Source organism: Rhipicephalus microplus, chromosome 7 (assembly GCF_043290135.1).
Source record: "Rhipicephalus microplus isolate Deutch F79 chromosome 7, USDA_Rmic, whole genome shotgun sequence".
Lineage (NCBI taxonomy): Eukaryota > Metazoa > Arthropoda > Arachnida > Ixodida > Ixodidae > Rhipicephalus > Rhipicephalus microplus.
Window position 1 is genome coordinate 43483631 of NC_134706.1, and position 19156 is coordinate 43502786.

At 43.7% G+C, this 19156-nt stretch overlaps 1 protein-coding gene across 1 annotated transcript in view; it reads right to left on the bottom strand.

Moving 5' to 3' along the window:
• The window catches only part of LOC142767432 (uncharacterized), a 299364-nt gene that overhangs the window by 231050 nt on the left and 49158 nt on the right, over positions 1-19156 (bottom strand). The window lies entirely within an intron of this gene.

Here is a 19156-nt window from a genome sequence, read left to right on the forward strand (position 1 = left end):
ATCACAATAAACAGTGCAAATAGCGAGAAGAAGCAAGTGGAAACACATTAGGGAAACAAACGCTGCTTCTTATCAGTCTTCTTTGTGTTTCTTGAGTCACAAATTTTGGTGTTTGTTGTGAAGCATCCTGTCAGTTTGCGCACATAAATTGCCTATTTCGAAAAGTTTCTCAGAGATTCATGCACTTATCGCATTCATAGTTTCTACTTATAGGACAGAGGAACAGATTTGAATGTTCAGTTGTTGAAATATAAAAGGCCTTGACGTTTCTTTTTTTCCTAAACCTTCAACGTATTTGTTTTTCCATTATTTCTTTAACTGTATCATTACCATCGCTCAGTGCTTTTCAAAGAAACCGTGACGCGAAATGCTATGCTACCTCCTTCTTGACTATTTTTACTCACAACTACATTGAACAATTTCGCCGCAGTAGGCACGCCAATATAAAGAGCTCTCGAACTGAAGTGTACGCTTTGTAATTTGTTAGCAATATTACATGACATATAAGCCTAAACAGCTTTTTTATATTAAGTGCTACTCAAACCTGCACGCTTTATAAGGGTTTACAGGTTTTTGTAAAAAATTTCTTACCACAAGCACAAATGATTGTTTCATAAATAGCCCCACAAGTCGAGCCAACTTACGCGAAGAAAACCGGTTCCGCCTGGAGATTTTCGACACGTTTTCTATTCTTACTTATTTTTGCCCCAGTATTCTTTGTTTACTTTTTTCTTTATGTAACTTTCCTCTTATAATAATGTACTCTAGGATATATTTTTTGGAAGGCATATGCAGGTGTTGTGCCTCGTTGGGAGGAAGCTGTATTCTTACGGCCTCGCTATTGCCTGTGGGGCCACATGTGTTTCTGCATTAAAATCAAATGAAAATAGTAAGTGTAATAGTAATAATGACTATAGTATTAATATAAAAGTACTTTATATATATATATATATATATATATATATATATATATATATATATATATATTACAATGTAATCTTGTGCTGTCCAGTTTAAGGGTCTACTCATGAATATTTATGGAGCGCGCCTTCACTTGTCGGAACAAAATGATTCATGGTAACGGACAAACCATACGTTCTTGTTCACGCAAGATTTGGCATGTTTCGTAATTACTTTCGACTGCGCGCAAACAAATGTTTATTCATACTGCAAATCCAGAGAGAGCTACTGAATTGCCGGCAGATATCTAAGTGTTTCTGGTCTTTGTCGTGCGTTGAAATTAGGACATCCTCGTAGACGATGTAGACGCTCTTCCAACTATACCGACTGCACAATTTCATTTTACCGAGGAGCGAAAAAAAAAAACCTGTCCGAGGCAAGGTAAAGAAGTATTAGCAGTGTCCTCCTGGTTTGAAACCTTGATATTTTTTCAAGCGTATTCATTGATATGAGCATGCATGTTCCGTTAGTAGTCGTAGGCATCAATTTCGTTCTCACCACGAAATTGTTATTACGACGCAGTATTGGGTTGTAGTTTTCATAGCCTCGGAGGAGGTAATAGGAGTTGGAACGCTTCTCATGAGATTCCTTTTTTCTAGCTTATGCAACGCTAACGTAGCAAAAAAAACTGGCATATTAACATGTGGAAATGGAAGAAACAAAAAATCCACGGGATTCTACGTGGAATGATTACCCGGCTTTCTTCAGAAAAGATGGTTCTACTTATATTCACCGAAGCTTAATATGCTCACACGGTCTGTCAGTTCCTGTGTTCCTCGAGGAAAATATTCCTAATAGTAGGCTCTAATGATTTCACTGTTTTTTTTTTCGTAGCAGAAGTTCCACCATTTTTTTTCTTTCTGTACGAACCTGATGTTCGTTCGCATCTAAAATTACAACTGGTAAAGTACGCAGGCTAACAAGTTTAAAGGCACCTAGAACTTGAGGTGTTTTGTAACTAGCATTTAAAACTACGTGCACATATTACACACTGTGAAACATTCATAGAGTGTTTGTAAGAGCTGTGTGATGTAGCATGACTATAACCAGAGCTCAAACATGGTCAAGCAGAACAATGTTGACATAGAATAATAAATTATTTATTTCGTGGTGTTCAATGTTCCACGAAATAAAGGCTCCTTACATGCTTCACAACGCAGTAACATTCCTCAACGAATCAGATATGGTGTACTTCGAAAATTTGTCATGCCTTCTGCGTAACAAAGGTAAGAAAAAATCGGTTCTAAATCTCCGTGTTACACCGCAAATGTAGTCAAAAGACGACAGCCTTGCGCTTGGAGAGAGTGAACAAAACGTTTATTTGATGTTCTGCGCAAGAAAATCAGTGAATGACATTCTGGAGGCGCTGCGTTAGAGTGCCTCGAGCGTGTAGCGGAGGCGAATGAGCGCATCGAGGCACGTTAGACACAAGCGCCATCTGGCAGTTATCTTCGAAAACGAAGGCGTGCAGCCCGCGGAGAAAGACGCGCGACGGTCTTGTAGGTGATAGGGTGTAGAACGCAAAGCGACGGGCAGGTGCCACCGCCATGACGTTGTAGCAAAGCGTTGGAAACACCTTTTTGAGCACCGCGTTGCACTGTCAGCGCAGCGCAATAAACGCTACATTTCTTGGAGTTAGTTATGTGTGCCTCTTGTAGTATAAAGGCAGACATACAAAACTCCGAAGTGTTGTTACGGCGCTTCAGATATGCGCAACAATTGCTTTTAATTAACAATCACACAACTACGAACGCTAAACCTTGACCATTATTGGTGGGTGCTGCGAATGGGGTTGGCCATTTGGTGCCGTTTGAGATATCGTCCGGGCGGACAAACAGACAAATGTAGAGACAGACAAACTAAAATTTTTCCGCCGAAGGTCTCCAAGAAACACTATCGTCTTTAAAATTGTTATCAGGCTACACAATTTCAAGTTTGCCTAAAAAAGCTATGCCACTCAATACAATATGTTGGTGCCGATTAAAAAATGCCTTCATTGCCTCTAATTTTTTACCTTTTCCATTGCGCTGACCTTCAACATTTTCACTGCGAGAGATGCGATTTTCAGTCACAAGGGCAAGCGTTGTTGGTTGTTGGCCTTGAAATACGAGCAGTCACGCAAGTTAAGAGAGCAAGAAGTGTTCAAGCCATGGCAATAAATGTCGTCTTAGATGGCGCTCTGCATAAGTGTTTATAAAGACGGAATCATGTACCATGTTTCTTTTCGAAAAGAAATACTAAAGCGGAAAACACGAAATGGTCCCTCGCTTTACACACTCCCCATGCTGAGGTCTCGTGAACCTAAATGAGGTTATAGATGGTGCGCGAGAATATAGAGACACATTTGTCACCGAGTTACGGTGACCTTAATAGTATAGTGTCGCAATGACAGCCCCTCAGCGAAACGGACCTTCGAGACATGCATTGTTCTGTGTTGTTAAGCACCTGTACTCTGGCCTTAGCACTTTCACGTTCAGCGAGACAACTGGGAACACTATAGAATGGCGCATTTCGTCACTATAAGGAGGCGTCCCAGGTTTTGTTGTTTTTTCTCTTTTTTAGTATCGAGTATCTGGCTGCTTTCTTCAGTATCGATTATTTGGCTGTATTTGTCAGAGAGTGGGATTTCATCTGCGCGTGGTGGACCACAGAAGCACTTCCGCAAGAGTGCTAGTATGTTACGGCCGGGCCGCCATTACGGGCTGCACTCGCTGGTACTCTATCAGGCCTGTGTCCTTTCTTTGTGTGCGCTTTCGCTAGCAACAGTTCTAAGATCAGCTTAAGTCTATGAATGGCAAAATGAAAATACATTGACCTCCAGAACGAATCGAGCCAGGATAAAGGACCTCACAAGGACTGGACATGCCTTGTTAATACTGTTCATTTATCCCAACTTATCACGTTTTCTTTGTATATCTTTTTTGCACCACTTTTCAATCTTCAGCTTATTGAAAGAACCAGTTTCAAGACATCAAAATTCACCATCACAGCAAATGAAAAGGACAATTTTTGAAGAAAACGCTGCTTCAACAAGGAACATGATCCCTCTTTGTGCGGTATTAATCCCGACAGGTCTTGCCATGCATGTCGTCGTATACGCGTATTTGTTGTACCGTTGTTCAGCTTGAAATCCCCTACGTAGGGTTGCCAGCGCACCGGATGTTTCAGAACCATCTAAATTTTCCAACAGCATTCCGAGTTTCACGCTAACACTCTGAGATCAGCTGTTTGTCCCGTATGTGTTCCGGGTCATCAAGTTAAATGATTTTATGCCATCAAACGCACGTACATCCCCGCGCGTCACGCTACGAATGCTTACGAATACCGGGTACAAAAGAGTGTTGTGGTGTATAGCGGTGGCTTCGAGGGACGTTTGCCATTTTAGTGCAACTGCCACAGGAAGCCATGAAAAGAGCAGCGGAATCGTAATAAAGAAGGCTGCAAGGTGGGGAGACACGATCTCTCCAGTGCTATTGACCACGTCTTTACAGGAATTTGTCAAGGCCCTAGATTGAGAAGAGTTTGGGATAAGAGTTAATGAAGAGTATCTTAGTAATCTGCTATCCACTGATAACACCGTCTTTTTGAGTAACTCACGGGACGAACAACGGCTTATTACTGAACTGGACACAAAAACTGGAAGAGTAGGTCTGAAAATATTATGCACAAACTAAACAAACGTGCAACAGTCTCGGCAGAAAGCCGCACTTTGCGATAGATTGAGATACGCTGGAAGTTGTAAAAAAAGATGGCTATCCTGTAACAGGTAGTCACAGGGGAGCTGAACCTTGAGAGGGAAATAACTACAATAGAGATGCGGTGAATCACATTCGGCAAGCAATGTCAAATCATAAAGGGTATTCTGCCCCTGACCTTCTAGAAGAAAGTGTACACTAGCTCAATCTTGCTGGTACTTATCTACGGTGCAGAAACCTGGAGGCTTACAAATAGGGTTCAGCTTAAATGGAGGGCGACACAGCTAGTGACCGAAAAGAAAATGAGAGGTGGAACCTTAACGGACAAGAAAAGAGCAGAGTGGGTAAGAGTACAAACCGGGGTTAGGATATTACAGTTCAAATCAAGAAGAATTAATGTACATGGACCAGGTACGTATCACCTAGGCAGAATATCCGCAGGTTATTAAGGTTTACTTGACAGGATTCACACAGAAGAAAAATGCCAAAACAGACAGAAAATTAGGTGGGTTGATGAGAATAAACAGTTCGCGTGTAATACGTGGCAGCATAAAGCTTGTTTTGGCGGATAATGGGAGAGGACTTAGGCCGCGTTCACACTGAGCATTCCGGCCGCCGAAAGTGCTCCGAATCTGGTTCGGCGGCGGCGAGATACGCCGAAAGGGCCCCCTCCGCGCCGGTCGCTCTCGGACCGATTTTTGCGGCGTCTGCCGCCGAATCGGTCACCGCGGACCAATAGGAGCGCTAGTCAAGGAATTTTGAAAAATGGCGGCTAAGCCCTACTCACTTGTCATGTCGCTGTGCATGTAACTGAATGTTGAAACCAACTGGAGTTTAACCTACTCTGTGCCTACTTCGCCTCCGTATTTCGTGAAAAAGGTGACCGAGCTTGCTGTTGGCGTGACCGAGCTTGTTGCGGTCTTGCAGAGCAAAACGAACCCATCAACGCCGCTGGCGTCGGTGGTTTTTCTGCTGTTCGTGCATTACAAGACAGCCACTTGCCAGCAAAGTAAGCAGTACTGTCTTTTCTTGCTTCTTGCGTACGAGAATCGTCCAAGTATACACCAACGGATAGCGTAGTGGCGTTTGCGAGCCGCCACAACAATCGGGTGACAGCGCATCCATCCCGCGTTCGCCCCGTGGTAGATGGAATATTCGGCGACACGGGGCGCATCCAGTGCGAACAACGCTGCGTTTCGGCGGCAGGGGAATTCCGGTCGCTGTAGAAAGCGGATGTTTCAGTGTGAACTAGGCATTAGCCCTGCGGTGGGCGTGGTCAGGCTAATGATGATGATGACCACGCGCGGGATGTGCCACAAATTTTGTGAGTACAATCGTTAGCAAGACGAAAGGTTGTGAAAAGCACGTAGTCTGCTTAAGTACTAGTTTAAAAGGACGCAGTATTGAGGAAATATTCAATTCACCTTGTAGTTAAAGCAATAAACAAGACTGGTTTTTTGACTCCCTATGTTAGTGTTACGTTACCGCCTTTTTGTTTAATTCTCTTCACGCCCTTGTGTTACTGCACTGAGTGATAAAGTAAGCTCGCAGAAAATGTCCGGCGCTCTTTTTTTAGGGGCGAAGTTCTTTAAGACGTAGGCTTGTTTGCCGTAGTTGTCTGTCGTAACCACCTTTTGTACGCAAAGTGTTCATTAGATGGCACTGGCATCGTTCGAGACGTTTCGACAGACAGACAGACAGACAGACAGACAGACAGACAGACAGACAGACAGACAGACAGACAGACAGATGGACGGGCGGGCAAGCGGGTGGGTGGGCGGGTGGGCGCTCTGCTTTTTTGTCTTGGTACCCTTTCTTCCTTCGTCTTTCGAGGTGACATTCTTTAGTGAGAAAGGGTGCTTTGGATAGTTGGTGCATAGTTAAACATCATAAACAGTGAACGCAAAACACAATGGAAGGAAGAAAAGGTACGCATACAGTGTTTTACTTGGGGGCCTGTTTTTTCTTTTGTTAAGTCCTTCGCGCGCTGTTGATCTTTGGCTGCCAGCCCTCCTCTTTGCCCTAAGACGCTATCAAGGTTTCCCTCTCTCTGTATCTAAATACACAAGTGGACCTACAGATACATATTAGTGACGCAGTAAGAGCATCTTATGTGATGTCCAGCTGTTGTATCTATAACAATTTACGGACAGTTATTGGAGAGAATTTGTCGTTGCCGTGATGTTCTGCGTAAAGGCCACGTCGATAAAAAATTCAAGGTACACAAAAGTCAAATATGAAGTTGACGCTAATTCTTGAAATTGCGGTACACAAAATTCTTAGTGCTACTTTGGTGACAAGGAAATTCTTATGTTAAATTCAATTAGGTTTTAGCGGTCTGCGCAATATTGTGCACTTAAGGTCACCCACCTGGACAGGCATTGAGACGCAGAAAGTGCCTTGCCCAATTTTTCCCGCCTTTACCACGTGGCCACCGATAACTGCAGCAGCAGATCCCTGCTCGGAAGGCCACATTGCCAGCCTTGCCCAAAATTTCGTTGATCGCACAGTCCTCTGCACTAAAGTGCAGCAAGAACTCACGCAGTTTTTTTTACTGATTTGCACACTGGCACAAAAGCACAATACTCAGCCACTTCAAGCCTAGGGGCTCGTTTTGCGGCACCTAATGCAAAGTCACGTTGTTTTTTCGGCATAAACCATTGGGGCATCTAGCAACGTCGTATGCCGAAAGAATGGTTCTATTTCGTCTCGAGTGGTACTTGGAACGATACACCAAATACCCTTCTTGCATGGCAGGCTTTCATCGGGGCCGCTCCTCCATTGACTGTGTCCTTGATTTATCGACTAGTGTTCAACAAGAAAAAAGTCGCAAGCGCATATCAGTGGCACTCTTTCTTGACGTGAAGGGTGCATATGATAATGTAGCTCACGATGCCATCCTCACTTCTCTCGCAGCAATGGGCATTGGTGGACGAATGTTTCAATGGATAAAAGATTATATAACTGGCAGGGGTTTCTTTGTACAAACATATGAGGGTACAACTGCCCAACATTACACCTACTGCGGAGTACCTCAGGGAGGTGTTTTAAGCCCCACATTGTTCAATGTGGCCCTCATTGGTCTGGTGAAGGTTCTGCAAAAGTCGGTGTGCCTATCCATATACGCCGATGATATTTGCCTCTGGAGTGCTGCAGTTACTCGCCCTCAGGTGCGTGCACGAATACAGCGGGCAGCAACCCTCACAACAGCCTACCTTCAGAAACAAGGCCTAAATATATCAACTGTGAAGTGCGCGTTGATGGCGTTTACACGCAAACCAATGACGCCATACCCTGTTTACATCAATGGGCAGAGTGTCAAATATGCACGGACGCATCGTTTCCTGGGCATAATAATTGACAGAAGTCTTTCGTGGAGCCCACATTGTGGGTACTTGAAGAAGAGACTGCTATCTATTGTGCATATCATGAAATTCTTGTGCGGTAAAGCATGGGGAACTTCTGTGGCCTCCACGCTACAGCTGTACAGGGCCCTATTTCTGGGTCTATTGCGCTACAGCTTGCCGGTACTGAATAACACTTGCAAATCGAATACTCATTCATTGGAGAGTTTGCAGGGTCAGGCACTGCGTATCTGCCTAGGACTGCCCCGATGCGCTTCTACTTATGCCACAATCATGCTTGCCAAAGACCATCCGGTCAGGACATATATAGTTGTGGATTGCCTCAGAGCGCACATTCGACATGCTAGCCGTGTCCCCGACCACCACTTGGCCCTTCTACCTTCCGGAAGACCACGTGCTACGTTTTCAGACGTCATAGCCAAACAGCATTCCATCAGGATATACGCCAGCTGCGAGAACGGCATGCCCTTTGTGGTGCCTCGACCAGCCGCAAGTACATCTAGAAATTCCGGGAATCAACAAGAAAAGCTGTCACTCCAGAGTAGCATTGAAGCAAGCAACACTGCTATTATTACATGAGTTGTACTTAGACCGAACGCAGATATACACTGATGGGTCCGTCTCATCCAGCAGCTCATCAGGTGCCGCTGTAATTCCGGCTGCAGAAACGACAATCAAGTTTAAGTTGTCGCATATGACTACATCTAGGGCATCAGAGCTTGCTGCTCTAAAGGCTGCTTTACAATATCTCGTTCAAGAACGTCCAGGAAAATGGGTCATATTCTGTGATTCGAAGGCAGCGCTTCAGAGTTTGCAGTCTGCCATGCGTAGGAGGAGCCATGACCAACTGGTACAAGAAATAAGACATTGCCATCATGAAGCTCTAGCACGAGGGCATGATATTATATATCAATGGCTGCCTCGACATATCGGTATTACCGGAAATCAATTAGCCGATGATGCAGCCCGCTCAGCCCATGAAGAAACCCGTGTAGTCCCGATTCCTCTATCAAATAATGATGCAGCAAGACAACTTTACCTGCTGGCTCGAGATCTCACACGCATGTTCTGGTCGTCTACCAGCTTCCAAAGGTGTCAATTTTATGAACTGGATCCTTCGCTCAAGCTAAAGCTACCATCACAACTTTCCCGCTCCGATGCGACACTGCTATGCCGCCTTTGTTTGGGTGTTGCATTCACAAAGGCGTACTCCTTTCGCATTGGTATGGCAGACACTCCTACATGTGACTACTGCGGAGATGAAGAGACCATCGAACACGTCCTGTGCAGCTGCGCTTGCTACGACACACAGCGATGTCAGCTACGGATGGTTTTGAATTGACTTGACCACGGACCATTTTGTGTGCAGAAGATACTAGGACCTTGGGCATCTGCCTCAGTTGCGCAGAAAGCAACTAAAGCACTGCTACTTTACCTTAAGTCAACAAACCTGAGCGACCGCCTGTAAACTGTGTGTGCTCCCCGAGTGTGCTCGTGATTGTGTGTACCTTCTCATCTTTCTGCAACCTCTTTTCTCCCCTTTATCCCCTCCCCACTGCAGGGTAGCAAACCGGATGTGCGTCTGGTTAACCTCCCTGCCTTTCCTTGCAACTTTATCTCTCTCTCTCTTTCTCTCTCAGTCAGGGTGACTATTCTGGGTGTCCAAAGCCCACACACCAGTTTGCGATACCATAATTATTCATTAATAATGTACGATAGTCGTTGGGACTGAGATGTATGACTAAGCGTCAGCGTGGATGCTTCATTGTTAAGCAATGCTGTTGCGGTCGAACTTAAATGCAAATTGTACAAGCCCTTTTATCAATGTACGTGCACAGTGACCTACCTACGTAAGGACACGTTTTACTTTCGTGTTTCACCGATTCCTATGACGGAGGGATCAAGCATATTTTGTTTAATCTTCCTCGTCCTGTTTAAGTGGCAGGTATGCATAATGACAGCACCCACAATCTAAGTCAGGCCTAGATGCATTGCACCACTTACCGTCTTCTTCGATGGCTCGTTTGTTCATCTTGTTTTTTCACTTGTGTTGTGTTTGCTTGTTTGTTTGTTTGTTTGTTAGTGCGAATGCTTATTCGTTCAAACTACTGAGTTTCAAGCCACTCCTAATCTCTCTCTTTCTCTCTTTCTCTTTGCTACAGCCTTTTGTTTCGAGCATTGGCTTTCAACGTGTTTACTACTTGTTTATCTGACTTCGCTAAGCACCTGCCTTCGTTCCTGCCCGATTTTTCGGCTTCCTCCCACGGGAGTTCAAAGCTAACGCTTCTGTATAAACTTCTCCGAAGTGAGGGAAATTGCCTGAGATAAAGACAGTACTTTTATCGTGAACTCCTGCTTCCATGTCTTTTTTCTTTTATTGTTTACCCCAGCTGTTTCAAGTTGCGCACCGGCAGACTCAGAAGTTTCGGTCAACAGCGTTAACTCCCCGAATCACTTAGAGTAGCAGTCAGAAATGGATAGTAGCAACAAAGGCAATAATAGAAGAGATGGTTACGTGTTTGGTTCGGTACTCCACAATGTAAACGACGAACAAAATGCACTATGATGAGAAAGAAATCTTATTTTAAACGCTCTTAGGTACTCCACGCAAGTTTTTTTTCTATTCGTAGTTACTGTACAAATAAAATAAGACATGTCTAGTAGTTCTTTCTTTTGTAAACAAAGATTCAGTCCGGGTTCTTTCTTTTAATGAAAGAACTTCAATCTGACCATAAGACACTCTGCATTGATAGATTCCAAAACAAATGAAGGCCACAAGAAGGCCTTTGTGAAAATATTTCTCAAAGTGGGCAGTCTCTTAAGGACAACACTTGTCTACATCTAAAATCGTCACAGTGTCTCATGGTCAAACTACAAAAAATATGCGCAAAAAAATGGGCGAATACGACTGCTCGCTTCTGGTTCTATAAAATCGTGAAGCCAATAGCTGGTCCAACAGATAGCCGATCACGTTGATGGGGCTGAAACAATATTCCCTACTTGCCGTAGTAAACTGAAAGGGGGCACCCAGGAGGAAGAACAAGCACCTTAAGGATGGTTGCATTCCAGCCTAGTTTTCGGACAATCTAACACCAGCGGGAACACAGCTTCTATGCATGCCGAGTCTCAGGCTTAGCACCGCTAGCGCATCAACAAAGAAATCTCTCTCAAGAGACAGCATAAATCAGCCCTTCCCGGACATCCCGTTAAAGAAGCTGACACAACGTTTTCTATACATGCTTCGCCCCACCCCTGTTCTTTAGTTCTTTGTACCCCGCCAGCAAGAAAGGTACAAAGTACAGTTATTCCGTCAACGATAAGACAGTGGCATCGCGAAAAACTTCGCAAGAACTCGCATTCACGCTTTCGGCACAACCAACGACGCGACCTTCAGGGAAGGAGTATGTGGCACTGACTTCTTTTATAAGCACAGTTCAGTAACGTTAAAAATTAGGTTAGTTGGTGATAGTTCACGTTTACCAGTGAAGCAGCGCACGGGAACGAGGCGCAAAAAGAAATAAAATGACACCGCTGCTCTCGCAATCATGTTTTTCTGCGAAATAATGTTTTTGCGAGTGATGCGGTTATTTCTTGTGTTCCTTTTCTGTATGATGTGTGTGCGTTGCTTAACAAATGAACATAAACAAATACAGATTGTATGTACTGGTGTTGGGAATCGTACTCGAACTTTGTTTTTCAATAACAGATCATGTGTTTGTAACACTTACAGCACCAACAATTGCCCGTATAAGGCGGACAGAAACACCTGCAATAGTGCTACGCACGCGAAAATTCGGCTCTACTGTAATGTATCATGTCTATGCCAATCTTCAGAATATGCTAAAAATTCGGGGGACCGGAAGCTTCGCCTATAAGATTTGAACCTGATAGCGCCATACCGACCATAGCGCATACTTCAACCACTTGTTGTATACGTTTTAATGTATAAATCTACTCGATACGTTTAAATTGAAAATCAATACATTACAAATATTAAAGTTTAAAGTGGCTTCTGTTAGTGAAGCGTCCGCATAAGGCTGAATTTCTTTTAATGGGTAGAATGCATAAGAAGGGTAAGAGCGCACTGAGTACGAATACACAAAGAAAGGACACACACACACACACACACACACACACATAGCGCTACTTTCAACAGTTTATTTTTGTGATCACAACTCTACTTAGAGGGCACAACGATGAGCACAACGATTAGCACAACTCCTGCGAAGAAGTAACCGCAGCATTACTACGCATCATAATGGACACCAAGGAAATCAAATTCCTTCTTCGTCAGCGCGATAGAAGGCAAACACACCTGTCACCAAACTTTTCAATCTCTCCTGCCTCTATCATCTCGCGTGTAAGCTGATTTTTATTTCTTGACAAAACCACGAACGTGTTGAACAGGGGCATACAACCACACTTTTTACAATGTATTGCTAAAAACCCACCTGCCCCGTTTTTTACATTTTAATGATGTTCACGCAGCCGGTCATTCAAGCAACGACCGGTTTGTCCGACGTAGCAGCGACCACAAGTTAGCAGCAGGCAATACACGACACACTCAGCGCACTCAACAAACTTAATTTTGTGATTAGTTTTGCATCCCCGATTTTCGTTTGCATTTCTCGTCGTAATCTTGCACAACCTTTCCAACTTGTTTGGCGCTGAAACTTGTTTGGTCTGGCTCCCCGACTGAGTGTCTTGTTTTTAGCTGAGCTTTGTGTGAAGCTGTCGGAAAGGTTGAACAATACTAAGGTAGTTAGAACTTTAGATATGTAGATTATTTTTTGTTTTTTGTGAATTGTCCTGCCGAGCAGCTAGTTGCTGAGTTAAATGGCCTTTTAACAGTAATCAAGAATTGTCTTGAGCCCTTAGAGGTGACGCATGAACTTCCGCAGAATGGCACCATGAGGTTTCCGGGCCTTCGCCTGTCGTTCGACTGCGATCATACCTGTTGGCATTATGAATCTCGTGCAAGTAAACCCCTCCTTCCGACCACTCAGCTCATTCCAAATTAGTCAAGAGGGCGATTACGAAGCTTTGCGTCAAGAATGCCCTAACGAAGTTGAGTCACCATATGGTCAAATTCAGTTTCGATCAGCAAAGGAAGAGGTTGCTGGTTGCCGGGTTTCTCCAAGCTTTGCTAGTCTCCGTGGTTGAATGTATCTTGAGGGACAGCAAAAGCAAAAACCGAAATGGAATCGCACAAGGGCGTTACCTTACGTACACGCGGTTTCACATAATCTCAAAAAGATTGCCCAGCGTGCCAAAGTGCGCGTGCTCTTTTCAGCGCCAAACAAGTTGGAAAGGTTGTGCAAGATTACGACGAGAAATGCAAACGAAAATCGGGGGTGCAAAACTAATCACAAAATTAAGTTTGTTGAGTGCACTGAGTGTGTCGTGTATTGCCTGCTGCTATCTGGTGGTCGCTGCTACGTCGGATAAACCGGTCGTTGCTTGAATGACCGGCTGCGTGAACATCATTACAATGTAAAAAACGGGGCAGGTGGGTTCTTTGCAATACATTGTAAAAAGTGTGGTTGTATGCCCCTGTTCAACATGTGCGCAGTTTCATCAAGAAATAGGAATCAGCTTACACGCGAGATAATAGAGGCCGGAGAGATTGAAAAGTTGAGTGACAGGTGTGTTAGTATGTCTTCTATCGCGCTGACGAAGAAGGAATTTCATTTCCTCGGTGTCCATTATGATGCGTAGTAATGTTGCAGTTACTTCTGCGCAGGAGTTGTGCTCATCGTTGTGCTCATTGTTGTGCCCTATAAGTAGAGTTGTGATCACAAAAATAAACTGTTGAAAGTAGTGATATGAGTGTGTGTGTGTGTGTGTGTGTGTGTGCTTTCTTTGTGTATTCGTATTCAGTGTGCTCTTACCCTTCTTAAACATGGAATACCAACATGCCCACCTTTCCACCTTGGGTAGAATGCTTTAAACAACGAGCAATGATGAACCTGAGATGTTTTCTTTTCAATTTTCTATGCACAAACTAACTGGAATACGCGCACTAAAGTGTGTGCCTTTTATAATGGGTGGTTGGTTTCAAACCATGAATTTGTAATGATAATCAAACGTTCTGACGCTCGATGGCAATGTACGCTTGTATGAAGTAATATTACTGCGACATTATATGTTCTATTGGAAATTCGGCATACCGGACGCGTGTGTCTCTTATGCATGATATTTATTTCCACTGTTTTTCTGAGCAGGTGAAGTTATTTTCACGGTATTTTCAAGCAGACATGTTACTCTGTGGTAGAAGACCTGCTTGTCATGCTAAAGACCTGGGTTCAATTGTCACTCTGACAAGAGAATTTTTATTAATGATCTGATTTGCATCATCTGCAATCTTTTTTCGCTCAATACTAATGATCCTGACCTTCACACTGACGCCAACCCAAGAATTTCTGCGAGACAACCTTTTAAACGTTATCGCACTAAATAGAGCGAGTACACCCAAGCATATACTACGGTTTAGCCAGGGGTATTGTATGGTGTCATATAGCGAAGCATGATATCTATAATATACTATAACAAAACAGAGGAGAATGTTGGGAGGTAATGAATAGCATAATCCTATATGGTTTGATTGATATGTGGGGTTTAACGTCCCAAAACCACTATATGATTATGAGAGACGCCGTAGTGGAGGGCTCCGGAAATTTAGACCACCTGGGGTTCTTTAACGTGCACCCAAATCTGAGCACACGGGCCTACAACATTTCCGCCTCCATCGGAAATGCAGCCGCCGCAGCCGGGATTCGAACCCGCGCCCTGCGGGTCAGCAGCCGAGTACCTTAGCCACTAGACCACTGCGGCGGGGCAATCCTATATGGTATAGTAAAAGAAGTGTGTGAAAAGCGCATGATATTGCGGGGTAGGAGTACGGGGAATGCAAAAACACCAGTTGGACTGTTTTCCCGGTATTCGCACCACCAATGCGTGTCAGCCCCAATTTTTCTCACCGTGAACTGGCAGCAACATTCATGACGTGAGTTCGAAAACCGCTTAATTAGGTTGTCCTAAATGTCCTAGTTACGACCAAGACCACTAGGGGACGAAACCTTTGAAGAAGGGAAGTTTTATTGTGCACGTAACTTTTACATACACAAACTAAACGTGGAGACAGTGTATATATCTTACAAATGAGCATAAAAAATTATATATGTGTATCCTAATGTTGTAAGTCGAAGAAAACTTAAATGTGATTGAGTTATCCACATTCCGGCAAATTTTTTTAACCTTCTGGGGTGGCATTTTTACACCAGAGGAGCAGCACGCGTGCACTCTCTTACGGCCTGCGCTCGTTCCTACCTTTCACCACCGCTAGTTTGTGGCGATGCGGCCCAACCGTCGCTAAACCTGTGTTTAGAAAAAGGGGGCAACGATTTAGAGCACTAGGTACCCTACTGTGTGTTTAGAAAAAGTAGGTAACAATTTAGAGCACTAGGTGCTCTACTGTGGGAGAGTTGTGTACCGTCCCTACCCTGGCGTCGCTTGCCAAAACCAAGATGCTTACGCCCAGCGAGTTTAACGTGGAAAGGTTTTCTGGAAAGATAGTGCTCGAAGTGCGTCTTTTTTTTACTAGTTTTTTTCTGTCAACCATCAAATTCAAGGCAAATTTTCTTAGACATTAAGTCCCTGACACTCGTCTCTGCTGGTTATTTAATCAGAAACAATTATCTTTTTTTTATTTATCATTCACGTGTGTGCATTTCCTCCTCAATTCAAAAGAGATCGCGCGTGCCGCTCGTCTAGTACGGCTGTGGATGTGGCTACCTACTATTACTACTACTACTACTACTACTACTACTGCTACCACTACTACTACTACTACTACTACATTCATCATGGACGCACGACCCACGGCAATCAGAACTTCGCCCCTAAAAGGCAACCTTATCCTTCCATTCTACCAGGAACTTCACTTAACAGAACACCGTCGTTATTCTCTATCGTTTTTTATCTCCGAAAAAAAAAGAAAAAGAAAAGAACGAAGGTGTTTTGTCGATAAGAAATATAAGAAAGTTAGGGAGTTTAACTAGACTAACCTCGGGATTCTTCACATCTTAGAGGTATCTCAAAAAGATGGCCCGCGCAAATTCTTGATTGATATGTAGGGTTTAACGTCCCAAAACCACTATATGATTATGAGAGACGCCGTAGTGGAGGGCTCCGGAAATTTCGACCACCTGGGGTTCTTTAACGTGCACCCAAATCTGAGCACACGGGCCTACAACATTTCCGCCTCCATCGGAAATGCAGCAGCCGCAGCCGGGATTCGAACCCGCGCCCTGCGGGTCAGCAGCCGAGTACCTTAGCCACTAGACCACTGCGGCGGGGCCCCCCGCAAATTCTAATTAGCGTCAAGCGTTATCTTCACATTCAGTACAGCTCGTAGTTTAGATAGTTCTTTGAGTTTACTGCAATGTTTTCGTTGCGCAGTGTTTGCAGCTTAGCTATCCGCCTATCGTCAGGGTTATGCTTATGCTTTGTTCTCGTTTCACCATGCCTATAGCATAAGCACTTACCTGCCCTAATATTAAAGACGATAGTCTTTCTTGGGGACCTTTGACGGGAAAATTCGGTCTGTCTGTCTGTCTGTCTGTCTGTCTGTCTGTCTGTCTGTCTGTCTGTCTGTCTGTCTGTCTGTCTGTCTGTCTGTCTGTCTGTCTGTCTGTCTGTCTGTCTGTCTGTCTGTCTGTCTGTCTGTCTGTGTTTGTCCGCCCTATCGATACCTCAAACGACACCAAACGGCCAACCCCATCCGCAGCGCCCACTAATACTTCTCAAGGTTTAGCGTTCATAGTTTTGCGATTGTCAATTGAAAAAAAAAAAGCAAATATTGCGCATATCTGAGGCGCCATAACAACATATCCATGTTTTGTATACCTGCCTTCATGCTAAAAGAGGCACACACAAGTAACTTTGAAGACTGTAGCGTTTGACGCGCTGCGCTGACAGTGCAACGCGATGCTCAAGAAGGTGTTTCCAACGCTTTAGTACGACGGCATGGTGGTGGCACCTGCCCGTCGCTTTGCGTTCTACACCTTATCACCTCCGATACTGGCGATCATCTTTCTCCGCGGGCTGCACGCCTTCGTTTTCGAAGATAACTGCCAGATGGCGCTTGTGTCTAACGTGCCTAGGTGCGCTTGTTCGCTTCCGTTACACGCTCGCGGCACTCTAAAGCAGCGCCTTCAGAATACCATTCACCAATTTTCTTACACAGAACATCATATAAACGTTTTGTTCACTTTCTCTAGATGCAAGACAATCGTCTTTCGACGACATTTACAGTGTAACATGTAGATTCGGGCCAATTATTTATCTTATAATTCTTCGGGGCTCATGGCTCATAGCTTATACTGTTTTTTCTCGAAGCACGTAAGGCACCGACGTTGAAGGAATTAATCCCTCCAACACATTACCTGTTACGTTTTGTTATTCTTGTAATCAAACTTAGTTTGACAATAAAAAGTCGTTTGATTGTTTTTTTTACTTAGTACGTCTTTAAGTACGTACCGGTAAGTTTCAAGAACGTCTTCACCTTCTTTGTTAAGTACCCACTTCCGTTTACGTCTTCGCTGGGTTTCAACTTGTGTTATTGGGACTGGCTCTCAAATAATTGGATTTGAAGTTCTTTTTGTGGCGTCAAAGCTCTTTTTCATATGCTACAGTTTTCATCTTTATTTAGTGATGAGCTTAATCTGTCAACAGTCCATCAAGACTTCTGCTAAAAGCATCCATTATTTTGATATGTTTGCGTCTCGGTCAGAAGGAAGCTTCAAATTTTCCATAAATTTTCGCAATCTGCCAAAGTTTGCGACTTCACCACGAGCAAACACAAGGGGAAAGAGAAGGTAATCGAATGACTAAAACAAGGAGGCCTTCAAAAACGAGTACTTGTCGCCTTTAAAAATTTAGTGACAAAAAATTGTCCTTGCACAATTATTCTTCAGTCTATACTGAAATCTCTGCTGACGCTAATATCGCGGGATGGAATTCCGGCAGCGGAGTTCACACTTAGATTAAGGCAGCATGCTTGTGGATTGTGTGCATAAATTTAGGTGAGCGTCAGATAACGCCTTCTGCCAAGCCTGTAATCAGAAGGAATGGGGGGAAGGTGTTTTACCAATGACAAATAAAAATACTATGTGTTTTTGAGGGCCTTAAAAATGTTAATAGTGCCCCCCGCTCCCTCCTCGAAAAAAATTGATCTACGACCCTTAAAATTCTGGACCTCTCAACTACAGTGTCCCTCATACTAACATCGCGGCTTTGGAGTGCAAAACCTTCCCAAATACTCCTATTTACAGTTCCGTGGAGCCACTGCGTTTTGGAGCACCTTTCTAAAGTTATTACCTTTTCGGCTGCGACATTTCATTATGTTGAGTTCCAAAACAGAGGCTCAGAATACTAGAAATATTGCAGCTAAACTTTACTCTACCAGTGAAACTAAAATTCATTCTACCTATGCGCGCAAAAATTTCTAGCGCACATGTTCCAAAAAGTGGACCGACTCCGCCAATCACCACTGATTCACTAAAAATGTAGAGTACACAAGAATTTAAAGTAGCAATTAAGAATTCAGGACAGACACAACCAATATTTGGCAAGGCTTTAATGAACCATCGGAGTGTAGTGAGCGATAAAGGCCAGAGCCAGAAGTTTGAATTTCACTCGTGCACTACCTGTACAGAGTGCTTGGGTGGTGTTTTTCTTTTCTTTTTTGTTGTTATTGCGAAGAGTGCTGAAGATGGGCCCAAGTAAACGTCTCTAGCTTGCTGCCTTCCTAATAAAAACAAATAGAGAATACAATAAAAGGTGAAGAAATACTAGCATTGACGAAAAGTGCACTTGTAACGACTTCCAAGTGTGCAAATTATTTTCCAAAGAGCGCGCTAGAAGCCATGGGTCTATTAATAATTGAAGAACAACGCTTATAGTCCTTCGGTTACATGAGTGGTAGCTAAAAGTCCATCGCACGTGGACTTCTAAAGAACCTAAAACTAATTTGGAGTCTCGAATCACTCTTTAACAATATTTCTTTTTTTATTTTAGGTTGATATATACTTGTGAATCAACATACTCTGCAGAATCATGATTAACTCAATTATT